Here is a 24324-nt window from a genome sequence, read left to right on the forward strand (position 1 = left end):
GGACATTGACTGTCCGTGCCTCCTTAAAGGGACAGCAACCGTTTAGGTGGGATACTGCCTAGTTCCCTGCTCAGTGCATATTTATTATGGTCCACTGTGTCGATACTCAGCAATACAGCCAGAAGCTCTGGTCCTTACCTATATATACACTGCTCAAAAAAATAAAGGGAACACTAAAATAACACATCCTAGATCTGAGTGAATGAAATATTCTTATTAAATACTTTGTTCTCTACGTAGTTGAATGGGCTGACAACAAAATCACACAAAAATTATCAATGGAAATCAAATTTATTAACCCATGGAGGTCTGGATTTGGAGTCACCCTCAAAATTAAAGTGGAAAAACACACTACAGGCTGATCCAACTTTGATGTAATGTCCTTAAAACAAGTCAAAATGAGGCTCAGTAGTGTGTGTGGCCTCCACGTGCCTGTATGACCTCCCTACAATGCCTGGGCATGCTCCTGATGAGGTGGCAGATGGTCTCTTGAGGGATCTCCTCCCAGACCTGGACTAAAGCATCCGCCAACTCCTGGACAGTCTGTGGTGCAACGTGGCATTGGTGGATGGAGCGAGACATGATGTTACAGATGTGCTCAATTGGATTCAGGTCTGGGGAACGGGCGGGCCAGTCCATAGCATCAATGCCTTCATCTTGCAGGAACTACTGACACACTCCAGCCACATGAGGTCTAGCATTGTCTTGCATTAGGAGAAACCCAGGGCCAACCGAACCAGCATATGGTCTCACAAGGGGTCTGAGGATCTCATCTCGGTACCTAATGGCAGTCAGGCTACCTCTGGCGAGCACATGGAGGGCTGTGTGGCCCCCCAAATAAATGCCACCCCACACCATTACTGACCCACTGCCAAACCGGTCATGCTGGAGGATGTTGCAGGCAGCAGAACATTGTCCTTGGCGTCTCCAGACTCTGTCACATCTGTCACATGTGCTCAGTGAGAACCTGCTTTCATCTGTGAAGAGCACAGGGCGCCAGTGGCGAATTTGCCAATCTTGGTGTTCTCTGGCAAATGCCAAACGTCCTGCATGGTGTTGGGCTGTAAGCACAACCCCCACCTGTGGGCGTCGGCCCCTCATACCACCCTCATGGAGTCTGTTTCTGATCGTTTGAGTAGACACATGCACATTTGTGGCTTGCTGGAGGTCATTTTGCAGGGCTCTGGCAGTGCTCCTCCTGTTCCTCCTTGCACAAAGGCGGAGGTAGCGGTCCTGCTGCTGGGTTGTTGCCCTCCTATGGCCTCCTCCACGTCTCCTGATGTACTGGCCTGTCTCCTGGTAGCGCCTTCATGCTCTGGACACTACGCTGACAGACACAGCAAACCTTCTTGCCCCAGCTCGCATTGATGTGCCATCCTGGATGAGCTGCACTACCTGAGCCACCTGTGTGGGTTGTAGGGAGGTCATACAGGCACGTGGAGGCCACACACACTAGTGAGCCTCATTTTGACTTGTTTTAAGGACATTACATCAAAGTTGGATCAGCCTGTAGTGTGTTTTTCCACTTTAATTTTGAGGGTGACTCCAAATCCAGACCTCCATGGGTTAATACATTTTATTTCCATTGATAATTTTTGTGTGATTTTGTTGTCAGCACATTCAACTATGTAAAGAACAAAGTATTTAATAAGAATATTTCATTCACTCAGATATAGGATGTGTAATTTTAGTGTTCCCTTTATTTTTTTGAGCAGTGTATATATATATATATATATATATATATATACAAAACAGATACTCTCCCTTTTGCGCTATTAAACAGAAAGTGAGAAAGGATTAGGTTAAGGCTGCCAAATTCCACTAAGTCCCTTGTTAGGAGGGACTAAAAAGATACAAATATGTGCCAATAGAGGAATGGGCGCACTTGGGTTGTTTTTCCACCCAATATTCAACGGGGAAAAACAGCAGTCTCCCTAAGATATTTACTCCTAATTTGTGAGCATAAAACCACATTTAACATGTTCCATGTAAAATTTATTACAACATAAAAGCAATGATACAAAACGGTATAGTATCTCTTCTTGCAGATAACACCATACAGTACAGAGGACCAGTTGAAATAACTTTGATAGATTCCTCCTTCTCCTTTGACAATTCGGAGATTTGATGTTTATGAACAAATAACCCGACGTGTTTCGTCTTACTCTAAGACTTCATCAGGGGTATGTCTAAAAATATATATAAAATATTTATATCAGAATCTTATCCTGATTAAAACAATAATATGAGGGAACATGTCAATGAACGAGGAAAAATGCAAGACAGAACTTAAAACATGGGCAAAATATACAAATATATATATAAATATGTGAGGAAAAAATATACATACACATATGGTTTAACATACAAGGAGGATGATCTTAACATATCCATGGAAAACAATTATGTGATACAATCTCAGAACAAAGAATTCACAATTATACCAAAGAGAAAGAAATAGACATATAAAGAGGAGTTCATCATCACAAGAACATAATAATTACATATGGCATACCTCTAGTGCTTGATAAATACTGTTAGTGCATCAATAAAATGGCAATTACGTATTCTGGATACTTGAAAAAACCACACACCGGTGGGGTACACAGGTGAAAGTTAGATTAAGCCTAATTGGGGAAATATACGTTTTTAGTACTAACAACAATTAATAACATATTCTGCATAATACTGGGCTCAATAATAACAAATAAATGGGGGGGGGGGTTATATGGTCCTACATTATCCGTATGTGTTCTGATATTTTTAAGTCTTAGGGGGAGAATATATATGTTTCACCCTGGAAAAAATGTCGCAAAGATCTGATCCAATACAAAAGGGACAAACTTGACAAAGTGAATAACGACTACGCCAAGAAACTTGTGCATCCCTGGATTTTGGGCGCACCTATAAATCGCAGACCACCTAGGCGTAAACCATATAACTGTTACAATATGGCACATTTCGACACAGAATCATCGACCGAGGATGGTGCTTCCACTAGTGATGCAGAATTTCAGATCACTACCTCAGGTCATCCCCCTTTAGGGGTATGTACCCGGGCCCAGTTAGCCGACCCAGACGGAATTACATGAGGCGGGGGTGGGGGGGGGGGGGGGGGGGGCAAGGGAACAGGTCGAAACACAAAACAGCGTCCATACTCAAAACGGAAATAATATTTAATCTCTCTAATCGCACTTTTTCACCCATAGAGAATAAAATATTATTTTGGGGTTTAAACTTTGTCCTTACTACGAAACTGGATCCCTTCGACTGGAAAGTGGAGCTGTTCAAAGTTCAAACTTGGACGACAATTGAGATTAAAAGAACACTTTAATAAATCTACTTCTGCTACGCATATTGATTTGCCAGCAACACTTAAGAAAATGTCCAAATTTGATCCCATATCCCACAATCAAGCGATTAAAATGTATTGTAACACCGTCGACCACCAGGTCTCCTTATCTACATGTCACCAAGATGCTGGACATTCCAACCTTACAAAACCTGAGTGGGATGCTCTGATTAAACTTTCCAAATATGACGATGTGGTTATCCGGCGGATAAGGGCGGTGCCATCGTCATCCAGAATACTGGCGACTATGTCCGAGCATTGGATCAACATCTGGCCGACAAATCCACATATGAAAAATTACTGGCCCTCATTCCGAGTTGTTCGCTCTGTATTTTTCATCGCATCGCAGTGAAAATCCGCTTAGTACGCATGCGCAATGTTCGCACTGCGACTGCGCCAAGTAACTTTACTATGAAGAAAGTAATTTTACTCACGGCTTTTTCTTCGCTCCGGCGATCGTAATGTGATTGACAGGAAATGGGTGTTACTGGGCGGAAACACGGCGTTTCAGGGGCGTGTGGCTGGAAACGCTACCGTTTCCGGAAAAAACGCAGGAGTGGCCGGGGAAACGGTGGGAGTGCCTGGGCGAACGCTGGGTGTGTTTGTGACGTCAACCAGGAACGACAAGCACTGAAATGATCGCACAGGCAGAGTAAGTCTGGAGCTACTCAGAAACTGCTAAGTAGTTAGTAATCGCAATATTGCGAATACATCGGTCGCAATTTTAAGAAGCTAAGATTCACTCCCAGTAGGCGGCGGCTTAGCGTGTGTAACTCTGCTAAAATCGCCTTGCGACCGATCAACTCGGAATGAGGGCCACAGTCCGATCCTACCAAGCTGTTTAAGGAAGAATTGGATCAGCTTCTGAAGTCTGCGTTGGTTGAGAACTCTCACAATCCACATATGAAGCACTCACCACGCCATTTCCAATAATTCCAATATTATATTCCCTCCCTAAAATCCACAAAAACAGCCAGAATCCACCACCCAGACCGATTATTTCTGCCAGAGGTTCCATTTTTCAGGCCATTTCTGGTTACCTTGATTATTTTCTGCAGCCCTGTATTCAGCCTAAGAAAACCTACCTGAAGGACACTACAACTTTGCTTAATTCATTGTCTACTATTGATTATGTACCCTCTGATTGTCTTCTGGTTATGATAGATGTAAATAATTTATACACCTGCATTCCCCACATTGAGGGCTTGCAAGCTGTGAGATCTCTTATCACCGACAATTGCATGTATCGTGGTCCAGATATTGAATTATTTCTTCAATTGTTACAATTGTCTCTCGAACGGAATTATTTTTTGTTTAATAATTAATTTTTTTTACTGCTTCGTGGTTGCTCGATGGGCAGTAATGTGTCACCCTCTTTTGCTAATGCATTTATGTTCCAGGTGGAGGACCTACTATTTTTTTCATCTACACAAATTAGTTCTCATATTCTGACATATTTTAGATATATTGATGACCTGCTCCTCTTTTGGACAGGACCACGTAATATACTAGAAAATTTACTGATCACCCATAATGCATCATCCTCCCCCATCAAGTTTACCTATCACATTGACTCTAAGATGGTGGACTTTTTGGATGTGCATATTGAGATCATCAATAACAAAATCACCACGGACCTCTATGTCAAACCCACCGGTCGAAACAATATCTTGTTATCATCGAGCCATCACCCCACCCCACTACGCAGGGGTCTTTCCTACTCACAAATGTTTTGAATTAGGCGTATTGTGAGTGATAAATCGAAATTAATACCAAGATTAGATACTATGATCTCTAAATTCATCACTAGGAGTTACCCAGCTGCCGATTTAGAAGCCTTGAAGCAAAAAGTTATTAAGACTCCCCGTGCAGTCGCCTTATATACATCCGTTAGAAAAACGCAAGAAAATAAGATGTTCTGGGTGAACAAATTTAATACCCACAGTCACACTATTAGAAAAATTTCGAACAAATTCTGGCCCATTATACAGGCTGACAAGAATCTTACATCTTTATCCAGCATCCGTCTTATGCCTGCCTATAAACAAGGAAAGAACCTTAGGGACCATTTAGTTAAAACCAACGTACAATTTCCTAGTTCTAAACATGCTAATGCTACGGGGTTTTTAAGTGTTTCAAAGCCCGGTTGCTTCCGTTGCTTGGGCTGCACCACTTGTAGCCATATGTTGCCGGGTGATTCATTTTATCACCCATATTCGGGCAAACGGTATAAAATATATCATCGGGTCACGTATTCAACCAAATTCGTGGTTTATCTCCTTAGTTGTCCCTGTGGTCTCCACTATGTGGGAAAGACCAAATGCATGTTTAAGGAAAGAATGGCGGGAGACACCGAGCCTCCATCAGAGCTGCGCTGGCCACAGGTCACAGTGACCAGCCTGTTGCCCGGCACTTTCTTAATACCCGCCATTCCTTGGCAGTCCTGAAACATTGGATTATTGACCACATTCCGCCACTCATCCGCGGGGGCAACAGGGGGTTACTTTTAGTTAAAGCTGAAGCTAAATGGATTTTCCTCCTTGACACCTTATCCCCTAGGGGGTTAAACAAGCAAACAGGTCTATCATGTTTCCTCTAGTCTGTATGTCTCTTCTCCTTAGTTATTTTTACTGTTTAATATATTGCTGCTACTGTTTGAGTCCAATCTATTTCTATAAGGTGCTACATGAATCTCTGTTACCATTGTACATTATTGGTTACATTTTTGTAACACTTGCTAATCCCTTGCTATTTCAATGCCTATTTTAGTTTAGACAGTTCTTTGTGGAATATTTTTCCCTTAATATTTATCAGCTATGCAAATATGGGAATATGTTGTATACATCGTATTTATGTCAATGGTAATTTGATTAATCAGCTGTTTATACTTTTGCCTGCTCTGCCAATAGCTCTGCATGCCTTTTATCTTTATATTTTTGTATTGTGTGTTTTTTACTCTAATTAATTATTGTAATCACTGTACAGGTGGGTTCCCTCCGTGACGCCGGGAGACGTCGACACGTGATGATGTCACTATTCACTGAGCGTGGCAAACGGACTTCTGGTGCCATGGACGGATGAGGGGTATTTTGGTAAGTCTGTCACTGCTATTTTGTTATCCTGATGAAAATGTTCAACTAGAAACATTGAAATGTTAATACAAGACAGACAGTGGTGGTCATTCCGAGTTGTTCGCTCGCTAGCTGCTTTTAGCAGCATTGCAAACGCTGGGCCGCCACCCTCTGGGAGTGTATCTTAGCTTAGCAGAATAGCGAACGAAAGAGTAGCAAAACTGCTACTAAATAATTCTTTGCAGTTTCTGAGTAGCTCCAGACCTACTCCTAGATTGCGATCAGCTCGGTCCGTTTAGTTCCTGGTTTGACGTCACAAACATGCACTGCGTTTGGCCAGCCACTCCCCCGTTTCTCCAGCCACTCCTGCGTTTTTACCTGGCACGCCTGCGTTTTTTAGCACACTCCCGGAAAGCGCTCAGTTACCGCCCAGAAACGCCCCTTTCCTGTCAATCACACACCGATCAGCAGTGCGACTGAAAAGCGCCGCACGAACAACAGCAAAACTGCTAAGTTTTTAGTTAAATAACTAAGCGCATGCGCGCTGCGTACCATGCGCATGCGCATTTAGCAGCAAATAGCAGCATAGCGAAAATCGGCAACGAGCGAACAACTCGGAATGACCACCAGTGTCCTGTCTTTCTTTTCTTGGAGCCGTGAGTTCCGCCTACAGAGAACTTGTTTCACCCTTTATTTATTTTTTCAGGGGTGTTGTGGTTTGGTGGCTTGAAGTTTTTTTTCTCTTTTCTCTGTGCCATTAAATTCTTGGCCCCGCCTAGTATATAGCTTGCTGTGGGATTTTTTTTTTTTTTGTAGGTTCTGTTTACACCAGTCGATGGTGCGACAAATTTTTGTTTTTTCTTTCTGGTAGGAATTTGTACTCTGTTTTGGGATCCAAGTATGCTACAAGTTGGGAGTGGTATACAGGATGGAGGGGGAGGGTTGTTTCAGGCTGCGGTTATTTTATGTGTGGATGTTTTTGGTCTGATTGTCTGTGGATCACACCTGTCTTGCAATTGCGCACCTGAGCGGCAGGTCTGGCTGGCTGCGGGCTATAGTCCTTATTTAGATTTTGATTTATTATGGCTGGGCTTAAAGTGATGTTGTGGTATGTGAGAGGGCTCAATGATAAAATTAAGAGGTCCCTGGTACTTCGACAGATCAGACAATATGCTGCTGACATTGTCTGTCTTATGGAAACTTATTTAGTGGGCAGCAAGATTCTTTCCCTTAAAAGACCCTGGGTGGGATGGGCATTCTATTCAATGCACACTTCTGCCTCCCGTGGAGTCTCGGTTCTTATTAGAAAGACCATTCTCTTTGTGTTGGAGTCTATACAAACGGATCCTTGGCGGAGATATGTATTTTTGAAGTGTAGAATATATTATGTCCCTCTACTCCTCTTAGCTGTGTATGTGCCTCCCCCTTACTCTCCCGATGTCTTTAAAAAAGCTGCTGGGTTTATGGCCTCATCTCCGGGGATATCTGTCATTTGCCTGGGGGATTTCAATAATGTCTTAGATGTGGCGCTGGGTAGATCCTCTGTACCGCCCTCTACTGTGCACCTTGGGAGATCTGGTTTTGCCGATGTTGCATCGGGGTTGGGCCCGGTTGATCCCTGGAGACTGAGACATCCGTCTCTTAAACTATATTCCTGCTTTTCCCATTAACACTCCTCGTTCTCTAGGATCGACCTGGCCCTCCTCTCGAATGACATGGTTCCCCGGGTTCGTGATGTTAGATATGAGACTAGGGGTAAATCGGATCATTCCCCCCTGACCTTTATTTTAGATTTCCACTGTCCCAGAGGCCAAGCCGTCTGGAAGTTCAATCCATTCTGGCTTGTACATATGGATGGGTGACGGCTCTGATTTGGTAGCTGCATGGCGGGAATTCTTTGAGATGAATAAAGCAGAACACTCTATTTCTACTTTGTGGGACACGTTTAAAGCGTTTCTGAGGGGAACTTTAATTAAACGAGTGTTCAATTTAAAGTCTTTTTATAGGCGTCAGGAGTCCTAGCTGGGGGCCCAGAGTGTCGCTGCTGAAACACAATACTTGCTGGATTGCTTAGACAGCTCCAAATTGACCTGGCTGTCGGCCCAAAAGGAATGGAAAGATTATTTAATGGAAAAGACTCAGCATAGACTCCTTTTTTCTTCCCATACTTTTTATGCTACTGGTGACAGGCCAGGGTCATATTTAGCTTCCCTGGCGCGGGGTGACAGATCTTCTAATGTTGTGATTGAGATTGTAGCCTCAGATGGTACTATTCTGACACAGACTCCACAAATTGCGTCGGAATTTGTGTCCTATTATAGATGCTTGTATGGTTCCAAACTAGACTGTACTTCGTTGCAATTGGACAAATATTTAAGGACTGTACATTTTCCCTCTTTGTCTTGTGAAGCTTATGACTTTCTTGAGACGCCTATCTCGCCTGAGGAAATTATGGCCGCTGTTAAGGCCTCTCCCAGCGGTAAGGCTTCGGGACTAGACGGTATACCCTCTGAGTTATATAAACAACATTTGGATTTCTTTGTCCCTCACCTACTTGAGTTGTATAATACACCTGGATCAGATGGGATTTATGCCCAATAAATCGACATCCATTAATCTTAGACATTTATTTACCCATTTGCAGATTCCCCGTGAAGAATCTTCCTCCTCCATAGTTGTTTCATTGGATGCCGCTAAGGCTTTTGATTCTGTGGAGTATGATTATTTATGGGAAATTGTGCGTAGGTTCGGTATAGGCCCAAACTTTATTAAATATGTTCAGTTAATGTATTCTTCTCCCTCAGCCAGAGTGGCGGTGAACGGCTTTGTGTCTCAATCCTTTCCTTTATCTAGAGGTACACGCCAGGGGTGCCCATTGTCCCCTACTGTATTTGCTATGGCAATTGAACCCCTTGCATGCCTTCTAAGGGCGGACGGGGGGATTTCTGGTTTTAAAGTGGGTACTAGGGAGGATAACATAGCCTTATATGCTGACGATATTCTGTTGTTTGTGGATCGCTTTGCTGAGTCTATGCCTAGGATATTGGAAATTATTAATGAGTTTGGGCGCTACTCTGGGCTCCTGATTAATTGTGAGAAATCCTCCATTATCCCGCTTCGGGGTGAGATTCCTAGCTCCCCACTAATTACTCTTCCATTATGGTGGGTGGACTCCTTTAAATATCTGGTCATTTGGGTGTCTAATAATCCTCACAAATTTTCCTCCCTTAATATCATACCACAAATAACTTACCTTCATGGCAGAGTGAAGACCTGGAGGAAGTTACCCTTGACTGTCACAGGGAGGGTTAATATGATAAAAATGGTTTTTCAGCCTAAACTTCTATATATTCTGCAGAAGTCTCCTGTTTACATCCCTCAGAGAGTCTTTAAACAGATAGATGGTTTGCTTTCCTCTTTGATATGGGCTAATAAGCGGGCACGATTGAAACTCGACACCCTGACCAGGACAAGGGAATTGGGGGGTTTGGCTCTTCCCAACTTCGATTTTATTATTACGCAGCACAATTGACACATATCTGGGAATGGGTTAATGACCTTGATACTTCGGCTTTACACTCACTGATGATGTTACAGGAATATCCAGGTGGCTCCCCACTACAACGGCTCCTTTGTGGAAATGTCAAAATGTCCACATTACCGCTTATAAAACAATCAATTACTATCCAGAAGCTGGTGCACTCTATGATGCAAGGGCATGTTATTGACCCTGATATCCCGCTAGATAACAAATATGGTCTGCCTGAGCTGTGTCAGCTTCAAGTCAGGGAGGTCTGTGGGATGTGAGGAGTGTTTTCTTTGGGACATTTGTATACTGGCGGGGTGTTTAAATCCTTTCAGCAACTTCAACAGGAGTTTAATGTCCCCTCAGGGTTCTTTTTTCGATTCCTCCAACTGAGACATGCTGTGGATGCCCAATTCCCTGATGGCCCTCTGATTATTGCTGATTCCCCGGTTAAATCACTGTTGCAAACGCTGGAATCGGGACACTTAGTTTCTAAAATATATGGCCGTATACTCCAGATGCACCATAATGAACCTCTTGCCTCTCTTTGAACTAAGTAGGAATCAGATCTAGGGCCCTCATTCCGAGTTGTTCGCTCGCTAGCTGCTTTTAGCAGCATTGCACACGCTAAGCTGACGCCCTCTGGGAGTGTATCTTAGCTTAGCAGAATTGCGAACGAAAGATTAGCAGAATTGCGAATAGAAAATTCTTAGCAGTTTCTGAGTAGCTCCAGACTTACTCAGCCATTGTGATCAGTTCAGTCAGTTTCGTTCCTTGTTTGACGTCACAAACACACCCAGCGTTCGCCCAGACACTCCCCCGTTTCTGCAGACACTCCCGCGTTTTTCTCAGAAACGCCAGCGTTTTTTCGCACACGCCCAGAAAACGGCCAGTTTCCGCCCAGAAACACCCACTTCCTGTCAATCACACTCCGATCACCAGAACGATGAAAAATCCTCGTTATTCCGTGAGTAAAATACCTTACTTTTGGGTAAAATAACTAAGCGCATGCGCTCTGCGAACCTTGCGCATGCGCAGTAAGCGACTAATCGCAATATAGAGAAAATCGGCAATGAGCTAACAACTCGGAATGACCACCTAGGTCCGTTGTCAGACGACATATGGGAGGGTGCTTTGTTCCCATCGGATCTCAACTTCCTCCGTTAGATACCAGCAAATACAATTGTTTATACTCCATAGGGTGTATATGACCCCGGTGAGACTGGCACATATTGGGGGATCTCATAGCTTGAAATGCCCTAAATGTGGAAGCCCAGGAGCTGACTTTTGGCATATGCTTTGGTTATGCCCCATGTTGTCGGTATTTTGGAAAGAAGTCATGCACGCTATCATAATACAGGTATTCCCTCTCCCATACTTATGCCTGTGACATGTATACTGGAGGTCATAGATGAGGAGGTTCTGGATCTGCCCAGTAGACGTTATGTTATTAAGTTATGTTCTCTGGCCAAGGTTTGCATAGCCAGACTGTGGTTGGCTAAGGAGGCCCCGATCCTAAAGTAATGGATCTCTCTGGTTAATGAATCCATTGCACATGAAAAATTTGTGTTTCTGGCTAGGAATGCGGAAAAATAAATTCTACGATCTGGGGAAAGTGGATGGGCTCTCGCTATTTCAAGGATAAGTAAGGTCCGGACTTGTTCCTCTTGCGGGACATCTATGTAGAGGGTAGTCCGTAGCCAGCCATGTTATGTTATGTTATTTTTTCTCTGCTTGTGTTTAATATTTTCGTGATATGTTGGGGATGTTATATTCCCAGGTCACCAGTGCTCTGCAGCTCTATAACTTTGTCTGAAATGTACATCTGCCTGATTTATTATATATTTTACTTTTATGCAGCTGTTTGTCAGTTGTTGTCTGTTATGTTGTTTTTTGTTATTGTTTAATTGTAAAAATGTCTAAAAATCCAATAAAAATTTATTGAATTAAAAAAAAACATGTATCCAGTATGAGAATGTCTATCATCCTCATATGATCCCCAGTCGGCATCACAGAATACTTTTAAGCTGGTATCTGATGATCTTGTAAATTCCAGCTTTAGTGAGGTACCATAGTATTCTCTTTACTGCAATCCAGTGTCGTCTCCCAGGATTATTTGTGAATTGGCTTGCCTGACTCTCTGCATGTGTATTGTCAGGACGTGTCCCAATGCTTGCATTCATCAAATGGCATTTTGATAAGGGATTTCTTGCATTTCCTCTATCTTCCTTTTGCTGCTTGTTGATATGGCCTTGACCATCTTTGTACTTTTATCATTGGGAGTACTTACTGGTTTTGCATCTGTCATTCCGTACTTGAAAATGATTGCCCCAATGTATGTTTGTTGGTAAATTGTGACAGTTCCATCTTGCAGGTTTTGTACAATTTTCATACTTAATAGATGACTTGCAGGGCCTAGATCTTTCAACTTGAATCTTTGTTCAAGCTGGTGCTTGACATTAGTGATATAATCTTCTTGACCTGCCAAAAGTAAATCATCCACATAGACAGCTATGATGAACAACCTTTCTTTGACGGTTTTGTGGTATAAGCAGTGATCAGTCTCTGACCTAACAAAGTTCATTTCTAGTAACTCTGCATCCAACTTTACATACCAGCAACGAGCACTTTGCTTGAGGCCGTATAGCGACTTCTTTAAGAGACAAACTTACCCAGTTTGGAATATGTCCATATTATAATGTTGAGGTGGTTCCATATAAATTTCCTCAATCAATTCTCCATTCAGGAATGCAGAATCAAAGTCTAGTTGATATAACAGTAGGTCATGTAGTGTAGCAACAGCAATCACTAACCTTAAGGTGCTATACCTTGCGACTGGTAAGTAGATCTTTCCGTAATCAATTCCATACTTCTGGGTATATCCCTTGGCAACAAGGCGGGCTTTGTAACAAGCTACTGTCCCGTTTACATTCAACTTTTTGCAGAAAACCCACTTTTTTTTAATCGTTTTACGGTCACTTGGTCTATCAACCATAGTCCATGTACTGTTATCATTTAGTGCTGACAGTTCTGTATCAATTGCTGACTTCCGCTCTGTCCAATCACTGCTTGACTTTGCTTCTTGTATGTGTTGAGGTTCACAATAAGCTATGTTTGCATACTCCTCACTGTATTTCTTGGCTGGAACACCTTTGTTGCTCCTCATGGAACTTCTGTTCCCTGACTTGTTGTCCGCTTTGACACTCTCAGATTCAGACATGCTTTTTGCTGCCTGTACATCCAATGAAACATTTTCTTATTGCTCCACTGCTCCAGCTAGTGGTGCTGTCTCATAGAACATAACATCTCTGGATTTTAGAAGACGTTTACTTGTAACATCCTGAAGTCTGTATCCTTTGCTTTTGTCACAGTATCCGAGCATTATGCATTCTATGGAGTTTGGATCTAGCTTTCTCCTTTGGTATATGTGCAAAAGCTTTGCTCCCGAAGACACGAAGATGACTGACACTTGGCTTTTTCCTGGACCACGCCTCCAGTGGCATTTTACCTTTGACGGCCACTGTAGGTGCATGATTCTTTAGGTATGTATACTGCAGTAGATACCGCTTCTGCCCAAAACTTAATTTCCAGGCCAGCATAACTTAACATAGTCTGTGCTCTCTCAACAATTGTGTGGTTTGCCCGCTCCCTCACGCCATTCTGTTCCGGTTTGTAAGCAATTATTAGCTGATGCTTCATGACATATTTCCTAAGGAATGTGGCTAAGACTTTGTTATCATACTCTCCACCGTTGTCTGATCTCAGGAAGTTTAGTTTCAGACCTGTCTGATTCTCCACCAGGTTCTTGTACGCCACAATTTTGTTGACAACTTCACTTTTCTCCTTAAGGAAATACACGTGTGTCATTCTTGTGGTGTCATACCTGTAGCCACTGATTGATTCTTCCTCCATTGGATCACACACGTCTGTGTGCTCTGCTAACTGACTGTGGAAATGGGTTGCGAGTTTGCTTGCCTTTTATGCAACTCTCACACATGGGTCTTTCAGCGTTGCTCATGGTGATCCCTGTTACCATTCCATCTAGCAGTTTCTGGATGTTGTCGTATTGCAGATGACCCAAGCGTTTGTGCCACAGCTCCACTGACTGTTTTTCCTCAGTAGCCATCATTGCAGTACACTCCTCAGTGTCCAGGACATATAGTTGCTTGCACCGGGTTGCTGAAGCAATAACAGTCCTCTTTTATTCTACACCATACAATTGCCCTTCTGAAATTGGACTTTGTAGCCTTTTTTCTCTAGGGCGCTGATAGCATTGAGATTACTTCCTAAATCAGGCACGTACAACAGATCTTGGATATCTGTAACAACTGTCTCACCTCCAATTCTTAAACGTACTGTGATTGTCCCAGCTTGTAATGCAGTAAGGGCCTTATTTCCAATCCCTATAACTGTAGTGGGAACACACAGTGTTAAAGAATTGAACCAATGCTTATTGCAACTGAAATGTCTAGTGGCCCCCGAGTCCATGTACAGCAATCCGTCCTGTGACTGTCTGCTACATTCAATGCTGACTCGTTTGGTTTGTCACGCTGCTTCTGCGCACCACTGGAATTTCTCATCTTGCAATCCAAAGCTTTATGTCCAATCTTGTGACATACAAAACACTTGAATTTGCGATTTCTGGACTTTGTGCCTTTTGTGATCAAGGCAGAACCCTCAGCTATGGTCTTGACAGGAATACGTTCTTGGAACTGCAGCAACTTGGCTCTTACAATCTCCGTTGTCAGTTTAGTGTCATTTGACTCTAACGCAACCACCAAAAAAATCAAATTCCTGTGTCATATTTGTAACATAGCCATTGTGACCTCTTCCTCATCCACCTGTGCCCCCACAGATCCCAACTGCTGAGCTATCGACAGTAAATTATCAATGTAATCATTCATGTCCTTGCAGGCACTGAGTTTCGTTTTATATAGCATGCATTTCAAACTTATCCTTCTCATTAGACCTTTGTCTTCATATGCATTTTGCAGGGCTGTCCACATGTCCTTAACTGACACTTTCCCACTGCCTATTGAACAGACATGCTGCTCCACAGCTAAACCTATCTTGCCGATGGCTCTGTCTATGTCATCTGGGTTTGGACCTGCTCGTGGGTCTATAGTAACCTTCCACAACTTTTCCCACTTAAGCTGCATCGCCATGGCAAACTTCCATGTAGCATAGTTCTCCGAACCTTTCAGCTTAGCAAAGTACAGGCTGTGTCCTGTATTATACATCCTTTCCACACTTGTATAAAATGTCACTTTAAACTGTGTCACTGTGATTATTGAACAGCTCTCAGGGGGTTAATCTTCAAGTACACGCAGGTCTGGGCTCAGGACTGGGCCCATAACCTGTTGGCAGAGTGCACTGGGCTATCTGATGCAGTGACGTCAGTCCACACACTATGTGACTTAAACAGTAATGCAGATTTATTTAGTGAACACAGGTGACTCAGATGTAACACTGATATCGGTAATCAGGAGCCCATTTATCACACAAGATAACAGCATTAGGTAGTGGTACTTATCAGGAGATGTCTGTGGTGGTGAAGCATGGAAGACTGCACAGCCATGCAGTCTGACTCCCACTGTAGAGAAGATGATGCATGCACTGGAACATTGTGAGTCTCTGTAGCTGAGATCTGCTCCCAGTCTCAGCTCTGACACTTGTACACACTGGACTCTGTCTCTCAGTCTCTGTGTGTCACACGCTCCTCACTCTCCTTGAGATGGAGGAGCAGGAACTAACATCATATAACTCCGCCTCCCAGTGACTCTTGGAACTAGAGGTCTAACACTAGGGGATACACCCATAAACTGGTACACAGAAGGAGACAGGTACAGAGCGCACCATATCCTAAAAAGTATGACAGGTATGAAGTGCAGTCTAATGGCCGTGAGTGGAAGCAGGGGTCTATCTGGTCTTGGTGGGAAAAGAGAATGTAATGGAGAACATTATACATGTGAGAGGTCTTGTTACCTTACTCATTGAACCACCCTCATAATATGCCCATAAGCACATAGCTCCTTTATTCTTTCTAGTAGTACACAGTCCATCTGTTCTTTCCAGTACTACACAGCACCCCTGCTTTGATGGGGAATAATCAGTTCACCTCTTATGTGCATCAGTAAAAAGCATACCAAGTCTGCCATTGGTTGACACAGCAGGCATCACATATTAATTCATTTCTTGGGCCAAAGTAGGCATTGCAGCCACCTAATGATGTGTATGATTATGTAGTCCTAGGCATAAGTATAGCCATAGACATGAACACAATACACATCAAAAGAAGCATGCGCCTTAAAAATGTCAGCTTGTTTCAGGTGGGAAGAGAAAATTCTTATGGCACTGATAGAGTTAAACAGTGCTTTTATTGGAGTTCCCTTCATTTGTAATTCACATACTCTGGCCCTGATTCAGGGATGGATGCAGACCTTAGACACAGCAGTGATGTAAAAATATGCTGATGCTGCAGTATATGTCTGAGGGAATAATACCTCAGACTATGCCCTAAGACACAGCATCAGATCATCTGCAAGAACAATATCCATCTCTATATCCCTGTGGTTACTTAGATTGGCCCTCGCCTCTCTTTAACCAAGGCCAGGAAGTCTGTGTCAGAAGTTACAGACCCTGGTCTTACCACTCCCAGAAAACTAGGACAACACGCCCATGAATTTGGGAATACTGCCCAGCTCAGCCCTCTCCCCTCCTCCAAATGGCCACAGCCTATCAATCAGAATGTGGTTCAGAGGGCAATGACGTAGGACATGATCTGCACATGGGCAGAATGGGTTATTTGCATGTAGAGTACAGCCACCATTGGAAATGTACGCAAACTATCTGGTTTTCGTACATCCAGTGGTGGCTGCAAACCGACTACCTAGTGCTGGGGGGTGGGGGGGGTGGGGGGAGGTTGGGGTACTAAGCTCCTGTAAAACTAGCCAATGAGCAAACTCAGGAGAGTGAAACCTAATGGCGAATGACAGATTCTGCTCGGCGGCTGTGGTACATACCGCTGCTGTTAATCCCGGATTCATATTTGACATACATCTTCACATGTGTATTTATATGTGCTTAATGGCCCCTTCCTGCATTTTGTTGTCAGGGCTGTAGCACCACCGATGCGTACAGCTCCGAATTAGGTCCTCTGAACCATCCCTTGTGGTTATATACAGTTTCTTAATGATCCAATAGATTTAAATGACAATAACTAGCAATAATATGTTCAAACCCTCTGCAGTTATTGCATTTAGAAGAACCACCAAGCTGCACACACACTTCGCACCACGGAGGAGCCTTTGAAACAATAGTTCCAGTCATGTAGTATATGAGCCCCAATGTATGTAGCCAGGTGCTGCCTCTCCAACTCTTCTAGCAAACATTTTTCGAAACACAGGCACTGCCACCTTAACAGCAGTGTAGGTCCCTGGGCAAAGCAATGCACTGAGAGTTCCGGGGCCAGAACAATCCACCGACGAAAATATAAAACTGCATACCAGGCATGTGGAGCTGGAGCAGGAACCATCTGCTGAAAGGCTGATATCTCTGTTTCTGGGCATAGTAGAGACTAGCTGCCAGTGTACACCGAAAGGTGAAAGTCCTATCTTTTGTAGTATATCTTCAGAAAAACTCTAAGTCAGACAGAACCCGAGATATCTGGCTGGAAGAGCAATTAACAGGCTCGGATGATGACCACTGCTTTGAAGTCGGATATCTCCAGTTCCCCATGACTGATTTTCAAAAATCTGGTATCCCTGGATAAAGCTATCAGGCTAGACCCTTATACTCCTGGGGCTCTTGGGCAATTGTCCATCGAGCCCATACTAAAAGGTGGCCCTGAACACAGGGAAATAACATTGTATCAGATTATCTGCCACCAAGCTATATCTTTTAAAAGCAATTGAACTCTACTAATGCATAAAGTGACATCCTTAGGATTTACTTTGCTGTCTTCTGTATGCACCATCACCAAGCCATGATGAGTTGACAGGCGATCTACTGTAATACATAGGGCCTGATACAGAGGTGGATGCAATGTCTGTCGCTGCTTCTGCATCTTTGTATGCGGTGGATCTGAGAAGATATGCAAATGTCACAACCACAAGGATCTGTACTAAGACGCCACCAACTTCTCAGATTCACCACTAGAGTTAGTGTATACAGAAGTGTTCAGTCTGATTGAAGTTAAATGAATAAGTGGATACAGAAACTTCATAACATTCTTCAGTGATTTCCCAAGAATTACAAATGTTTACTTCATAAAAGAAAAGTTTAAATGTATGAAGATAGGAGGTGAATACGTAAACTGAGATATAAAAATCTTTCTAAAGAAGCATGGAATTGAGAATCAATTAACCATAGTGTACACACGTATGGTGTAAGTAAGCCTACAAATCATACATTAGTGGAGAGAGCCAGCTATAGTTTAAAAGATGCCTGCTGAAATAAATGCTTTTTTTGGTGTAAGCAGTGTCAACGGCAGTCTATTTAAAGAACTGGATCCATGTGCTGCCAACAGTGCACCCTACCCTGCAGCGCTATGTGCGGTGCCCCCTCCGCACACATCTAGTTACGGCCCCGAACACCACCACTTTCTGTTTTTGAAGCTTTAGTAAATCTACTTGTGTGAGTGAACTGAGTCTTATAAGTATGGAAGACACCATCAACAGTGAGAGTGACAACGGTTGTAAGTTTGTGAAAAGAGACTGTTGATATAGCTCACAAAGTCAGTGAGTGGAGTATTGCTGATGCTCTTACCAAAAAAGGGGACTAGGATTGACTGAAATGTTAATATATGCATGCTTTTCTAACCCTTAGTTTTTAGAAGTTACTACAAGAATGATAAAAGAGTAGAAACCAAGACCTAGCACCCTAGTTCTCTCTTTGGGTATGGCTGTCTTCTGATACTAATGAGTTATGAATGTTTCAATTTTCAACCCCCTTCAGGATGTGGCTCATGTGAACACTCCAGAACCTCTCCTCTGGGATACAAAAGCAGAAAAAGCTTTTAGTATTACTTCATAGGAGGCAACTTGACAGTTTGCAGAAACATGGAATTTTCTGCGGGTGGGATGGAAAAATAATCACGCACTAAAACCAAAGTTTTGAACAAAAGACAGTGTCTACAATTTGCCATGTCAGTCTCTTTAATGGTTTGCTTTGTAAACAATGGAACTTGGGAAATAATTGATATAATAGTTGATTATAAATGTTACATTTTATAATCAGACCATGCAGTATGAAAGTTCATGAAGAAAGATGACATACTCAACAATGTATGTGTCTTTTGTTTGGTAATGTCCAAAGGAGCTTCTCTACTTAGACACTAAGATGACCTTCATGTAGTCCTGTATTTACTAAAATATAAAATTTCCCTCCAACTACCTTCTATAGTCTGTTTGGGTGTTTTTTCTACTTATATTCTTGCTGAGGTCATTTGGGAACTTTCCATTGTTATGAAAATTATACTTTACATGAGGGATACGGTCATCAGGTCGACACCACTTAGGTCGACAGTCATTAGGTCAACCACTACTGGTTGACATGCATTATGTCGACAGGGCCACTAGGTCGACATGACCATTATGTCGACATGTACTAAGTCGACAGTTCAAACTGTCGACATAAGTTTTTCACATTTTTTTTTTCAATTTTTTTATTTTTTTCATACTTTACGATCCACATGGACTACGATTGGAAATGGTAACCTGTGCCGAGCGCAGAGGTAGCAGAGCAAGGCACATGCGAGGGGACATGGTGCACTAATTGGAGTTCCCGGTCAGTTTACAAAGAAAACTACACCAAAAAAAGTAAAAAAACTCATGTCGACCTTTTGACCTGTCGACCTAGTACATGTCGATCTAATGACCACGTCGACCTAGTGACCCTGTCGACCTAATGCATGTCGACCAATAGTGGTTGACCTAATGACTGTCGACCTAAGTTGTGTCGACCCAACGACCCATACCCCTACATGAAATTCATAGTCATTTCAATATCTGTATGTGGTTTTGATTGGCCAACCCCTCTTGAATATTCATAAATAGACTACGCAAATTAGTCTTAGTATTGAATTGCTTCATTTGCAAATCATTGTCATTTCTGGAAATTAATTCTTCCATTTATCCTGATTCTTGAGATTCCCTTGGCAGGTCATTGGGAAATATAACTTCCACGAGTAAGCATTGCTGTGCTACTTGTCTTACTCGTCCAGTTCAATTGGCTGTGATCTCTGTCAACACTGTTCCCATGACATATCAGGAATATACAGTATAGATTTTTGTAAAGAAGTTGATTTATTTCCACCACATTGAATGAGTTATTGTGCTATTGGTCTTTCAAGCGCTATGGAGGAATAATTGGCTAAAAATGTACAGAAGGGTTTATCAGGTCATTCAAGTCACCATAAGTAACAGGGTTCTATTTTGTTGCCAAAAAGTATGGTGGCTTACAGTATGTCAATGCATTGACTTCAGAGGTTTATATCAAGTCCCCAGTAACCATAAGTGTCCAGTATCTTGTTGTTCAGATGAAAGGAGCAACAATATTTTCCAAACTTGATCTTCATGAAGTCTACAGTCTTATAAATATATGTGAGGAAATTAATGGAACACGGCATTTTATATTCCTACTTGCATTTTGTGAAGTTCTTTGTGCTGTGTAATTCCCACTGCTGTTTTTTCAGGACTCAATTAATTATGGCCTTTGGGATTTGTTGAGCAAATTTGTCATAATTTATTATGATGGTATTCTAATTTACTTCTCTTTTTCTGCCCCATGACAATGGTTGATCAGCATTATAGCATCAGAGAAAATCAATAATTTTTCGATACTGGAAGTTTACAAAGTGGTCTTCTAAGGATATATTTTCTCTGCAGTCGTTGTTTTTATGGATCTAGCCTACGTACAAGCTGTAGTACAATGGAATTTAATCACAAATCTAAAAGACATAGAAATATTCTTGGAGTTTGACTTCTATTATAGAGGATTTATTTGTATCTTCTCAGTGTGATGGCTCCAATTACTGCATTGTCTAAGAAAGGGGCTGATCTTTTCCACATGATATCCTTTCACTTTGGTTCCCTCAACATTTGTTTCTGCATTAGTTTGTCATCATCAGATTCTAGCTAATCATTTATCAGTAAAAATGACATATCAGATGTTAAGGCTTGTGCCGTTATGTCTCATGTGCTTGCACATGAGACAGAACGGCTCACAGCTGGCTCTGTATTGAGAATATGACTGCAGCTCTGTCCCTCCTTGGCTGCCTGCCGATGCACAGGTAGGCAGCTTACCTGGCCCCCTGATCCTCACTACAACCACCCGGGCCCCATCTCAGTCCGGGCCCAAGACTGGAGTAGAAAAGCCTTTCTACTGCCAAAGTTAACTAAGATGTGGGCAACTGGGAATTATTTGCAGACAAATGGGCATTTGTGGAATATAGTAATAGGGACTGTTTCTGAGTCAGATGCAGCTGCATCCATGTTTGCATATTTTGCCAGTCGTACATCTGCAGCTTTATGCAAATGCTGCTACAAAGCCCTTCCCTGGTGCATAGCCATGCGTCCAAATGTGCAAGGACTAAGATGTTCACTTTTGGCATATTAGAATCAGAGATGAGTGGGTTCGGTTCTCAGAGAACCGAACCCTACCGGACTTTGCCTTCCGAGCCCGGATCCGAGTCAGGCTCGGGTTTTCCCGCCTGACTCGGAAACCCGAACGAGGCAAAACGTCATCATCCCGCTGTCGGATTCTCGCGGGATTTGGATTCCATATAAGGAGCCGCGCGTTGCAGCCATTTTCACTCTAGTCTCAGAGAGTGTATTGAGAGGACGTGTCCTCAGTGTTCAGTGTCTGTGTGGGGGCGGGAAAGTGGGGTGGCGAGTCTTGTGCTATGTTGTGCTGTCCAGTCCAGTGTAGTCAGTGTATTGTGCTGCATCAGTCCAGCTCTGCTGCTATATGTCCCCAGTGCTGCTGGCTTGCATTTTCGCTGTGTTGTCCTGCATTAGATCAGGGGAAGTCTCTTGTGCATCAGTCAAGTGACCAGTCACAGTGCTGGTGTCCTCTGCTGCCATTTATCCAGTGTAACTGTATAAATCCCTTTCAGTGGTGCTGTGTTGTCCTGCATTAGACCAGGGGAAGTCTCTTGTGCATCAGTCCAGTGACCAGTCACAGTGGTGGTGTCCTCTGCTGCCATATATCCAGTGTAGCTGTATAAGTCCCTTACAGTGTTGTTGTGTTGTGCTGCATCAGACCAGTGGTAATGTCCTGTCCTTCAGTCATTCCAGTGGCGAGGCAGTCACAGTGGTATACGCTGCTGCTATATGTCCACTGCTACAGTATTATAATAACAACAACAACAACAACCACAAGTCCCTTACAGTGTTGTTGTGTTGTGCTGCATCAGACCAGTGGTAGTGTCCTGTCCATCAGTCATTCCAGTGACGAGGCAGTCACAGTGGTATACGCTGCTGCTATATGTCCACTGCTGCAGTATTATAATAATAATAACAACCACCACAAGTCCCTTACAGTGTTGTTGTTTTGTGCTGCATCAGACCAGTGGTAGTGTCCTGTCCATCAGTCATTCCAGTGACGAGGCAGTCACAGTGGTATACGCTGCTGCTATATGTCCACTGCTACAGTATTATAATAATAATAACAACAACAACAACAACAACAACCACCACAAGTCCCTTACAGTGTTGTTGTGTTGTGCTGCATCAGACCAGTGGTAGTGTCCTGGTCATCAGCCATCAGTCATTTCTGTGCTGCATATTTTGTTATATAACTCCAGAAACATAATGGAGAACAAAAATTTGGAGGATAAAATAGGGAAAGATCAAGAACCACTTCCTCCTAATGCTGAAGCTGCTGCCACTAGCCATGACATAGACGATGAAATGCCATCAATGTCGTCTGCCAAGGCCGATGCCCAATGTGATAGTAGAGGGCATGTAAAATCCAAAAAGCCAAAGTTCAGTAAAAAGAACTAAAAAAATAAATTTTAATCATGTGAGGCGAAACGTAAACTTGCCAATATGCCATTTACAACACGGAGTGGCAAGGAACGGCTGACGCCCTTGCCTATGTTCATGGCTAGTGGTTCAGCTTCACATGACGATGGAAGCCCTCATCCTCCCACTAGAAAAATTAAAAGAGTTAAGCTGGAAAGAGCGCAGAAAAGAACTGTGCGTTGTGAGATGGTATCACAAATCCCCAAGGAGAGTCCAAGTGTGTCGGGGGTTGCGATGCTTGACCTTCCAACACTGGACGGGAAGGGGTGGCGCCTTCCACCATTTGCACGCCCCCTGCAAGTGCTGGAAGGAGCACCAACAGTCCAGTTCCTGATATTGAAATTGAAGATGTCACTGTTGAAGTACACCAGGATGAGGATATGGGTGTTGCTGGCGCTGAGGAGGAAGTTGACGGTGAGGATTCTGATGGTGAGGTGGTTTGTTTAAGTCAGGCACCGGGGGAGACACCTGTTGTCCATGGGATGAAGAAGCCCATTGTGATTCCTGGGCAAACTACCAAAAAAGCCACCTCTTCGGTGTGGAATTATTTCTCCACAAATCCGGACAAAAGGTGTCAAGCCATCTGTTGCCTCTGTCAATCTGTAATAAGTAGGGGTAAGGATGTTAACCACCTAGGAACATCCTCCCTTATACGTCACCTGCAGCGCATTCATCATAAGTCAGTGTCAAGTTGTGAAACTTTGGGTAAGAGCGTAAGCAGTCCACTGACACCTAAATCCCTTCTTCCTCCTGTACCCAAGCTCCTGCAAGCCACACCACCAACTCCTTCGATATCAACTTCTTCCTCAGTCAGGAACATCAGTAGTCCTGGAGGCCATGTCACTGTCAAGACTGAGGAGTCCTCTCCTAACCGGGATTCCTCCGGAGGATCCTTGAGTGGTATGTCTGCTGTTGCTGCCGCTGCTGCTGTTGTTGCTGCTGGGAGTCGCTCGTCATCCCAGAGGGGAAGTCGGAAGACCACTTGTACTACTTCAACTAAGCAATTGACTGTCCAACAGTCCTTTGTGAGGAAGATGAAATATGACAGCAGTCATCCTTTTGCAAAGCGGATAACTGGGGCCTTGACAGCTATGTTGGTGTTAGACGTGCGCCCGGTATCTGCCATTAGTTCAGTTGGACTTAGAGAATTGTTTGAGGTACTGTGTCCCCTGTATCAAATCCCATCTAGGTTCCACTTCTCTAGGCAGGCGATACCGAGAATGTACAAAGACGTCAGAAAAAGAGTCACCAGTGTCCTACAAAATGCAGTTGTACCCAGCTAATTTTCTTTTAACTCTTATGTATTTTGTATCATTAGCTGAATGTCTTTTTTAAATAAATGGAATGTTA

The 24324-nt window shown here is 43.1% G+C and overlaps 1 long non-coding RNA gene across 1 annotated transcript in view; it reads left to right on the plus strand.

The window, feature by feature from the left end:
- The window catches only part of LOC134910317 (uncharacterized), a 103348-nt gene that overhangs the window by 7893 nt on the left and 71131 nt on the right, over positions 1-24324 (plus strand). The window contains exon 2 of the long non-coding RNA XR_010176168.1: positions 6338-6444. This is a non-coding gene — a long non-coding RNA (uncharacterized LOC134910317). The remainder of the gene's footprint in view (positions 1-6337; positions 6445-24324) is intronic.

Source organism: Pseudophryne corroboree, chromosome 4 (genome assembly GCF_028390025.1).
Source record: "Pseudophryne corroboree isolate aPseCor3 chromosome 4, aPseCor3.hap2, whole genome shotgun sequence".
Classification (NCBI taxonomy): domain Eukaryota; kingdom Metazoa; phylum Chordata; class Amphibia; order Anura; family Myobatrachidae; genus Pseudophryne; species Pseudophryne corroboree.